The sequence below is a fragment of the Nannospalax galili genome, unplaced genomic scaffold (genome assembly GCF_000622305.1).
Source record: "Nannospalax galili isolate Female #2095 unplaced genomic scaffold, S.galili_v1.0 scaffold786, whole genome shotgun sequence".
In the NCBI taxonomy this organism is placed as follows: domain Eukaryota; kingdom Metazoa; phylum Chordata; class Mammalia; order Rodentia; family Spalacidae; genus Nannospalax; species Nannospalax galili.
Window position 1 is genome coordinate 2,047,864 of NW_008355774.1, and position 2,132 is coordinate 2,049,995.

Consider the following 2,132-nt stretch of genomic DNA (forward strand, 5'->3'; position numbering starts at 1 on the left):
AGAGATATGCTTATGTTGTTTTTCAGCTTTTCTGTCTCCCAGGGGTCTGAGGCTGGGCTGCGGGGGAAGAGGTCGTGAGAGAGGTGCAGGTCCTTAACAAACCATATGTTTTTTTCTCTCATTTTATGGGGTAGAGTGGACAGGTGAGACAGATCTTCTCCTTCCCTCCCCATTCCCACTCTGATCTGAACATGATCTGGGCCCAAAGTACAGATTTGATCTTTGTATTTTCTCGAATGTCCCACAGGTCAAACTTCCGGGATTGGGGGTTGATCTTGGAAAACAGGGGTCTTCTAACCCCTGATGAGGGCTTATGCCGCTCACTCCTTCCCCCGCCCCCCGTGGATGTGTATGTGTATTACATGGAGTCCCTGCCACTTACTGCCTTATGACCTAGGACTGATGCTGTGGGTGCTGGTAGAGCAGCAGATGTCATGTTTACAGAGCAAGGCTTCCCTTTCTCCCATGGGAAGGGTCTTAGGTCTCTACTCAGACATTCCTGCAGAGGGTGGGTGGAGGGGCCATTCCCTTGCCCCTTGAGGGGCTGGCAAGCTGGTGAGGAGCAGCCAAGGGCAGCAGAAGATTTCGGCTGCCAGAAGAGACTTTGGGTTGATCTCAAGGCAGCCTTCTTCAAGTTCTCCCCTCAACTCTCTCATTGCAGTGCAGTGCAGTGCGGAGGTCCCATGCGCATCTGTGAGCATGCGTGTGACAGGTGCAGAGGGTGGGAACTGAGGGGAGGACTTTTATACATTTTGTACCTTTGTAACCAGAGAGATATGCTTATGTTATTTTTCAGCTTTTCTGTCTCCCAGGGGTCTGAGGCTGGGCTGGGGGGAAAGAGGTCGTGAGAGAGGTGCAGGTCCTTAGCAAACCATATGTTTTTTTCTCTCATTTTATGGGGTAGAGTGGACAGGTGAGACAGATCTTCTCCTTCCCTCCCCATTCCCACTCTGATCTGAACATGATCTGGGCCCAAAGTACAGATTTGATCTTTGTATTTTCTCGAATGTCCCACAGGTCAAACTTCCGGGATTGGGGGTTGATCTTGGAAAACAGGGGTCTTCTAACCCCTGATGAGGGCTTATGCCGCTCACTCCTTCCCCCGCCCCCCGTGGATGTGTATGTGTATTACATGGAGTCCCTGCCACTTACTGCCTTATGACCTAGGACTGATGCTGTGGGTGCTGGTAGAGCAGCAGATGTCATGTTTACAGAGCAAGGCTTCCCTTTCTCCCATGGGAAGGGTCTTAGGTCTCTACTCAGACATTCCTGCAGAGGGTGGGTGGAGGGGCCATTCCCTTGCCCCTTCCCCTTCCCCTGCCTGAGCAACAGTTGTCCATGGTGCCATTTGATTCCCTACATTGCTCCAAGGGATGAGTGGGAGGTAAAAAAAGGAGCAGAAACAAGGGAGTTCAAGACCGAGAATGTAGGTGCCACTTCTTGCAGTTTACAGGATCCTTTCTGGCCTCAGGCACGGGCTGCAACAGTGACTACTCCATGCCTTTCTATTATTCCCTTCTAAAGGGAAAAATGACTGTTAGGACCCTGTTCACAAAGCTCTCTTCTGTTACTTTGTCTAATGTCCAGAACTGGGGACTTTAAAATTTTGTTACTTTGTTTACAGGTCAAGATTTAAAAAATTTTTTTTTACTTTGTTTATAGCTTAAAACCTTGAACTTTTACACTTTGTTTACAGCTTAGAATGTTTTTTTTTCCCCTCTTTGTTTACAAATAAAAGGTAGGGAAAGTAGGAGAGGGCTTGTAGGACCCACCTGTGATGACCCTGCACCTGGCCATCTTGAGGGGGACTTCTAACCCCACCTTTTCCAGGCCAAAGGTCAGCTAAGTCTGTTTAATAGCACACCAAGAAGCCCGGGAGAAGGCCTTCCAGACACCTGGAACATCGGTGTGCAGGGCTGGGATTCTGTGCAGATACCTCCCCACCCCATGCATACTCTTGGGAGGCAGTTTCCAAGATTAAAAATCCTACTTCACTGACTGGTGCCAAATCCCACCAGCCAGGACCCAGCTGTTCTTACCCAGAGTGATCCCAGCCCTTGAAGGGCTGAGTGGCCTGCTGCGGGTGGGAGAGTGTCCTAGCTATGTCCTAGGTTCTGTAGCTGCCCCTCTCT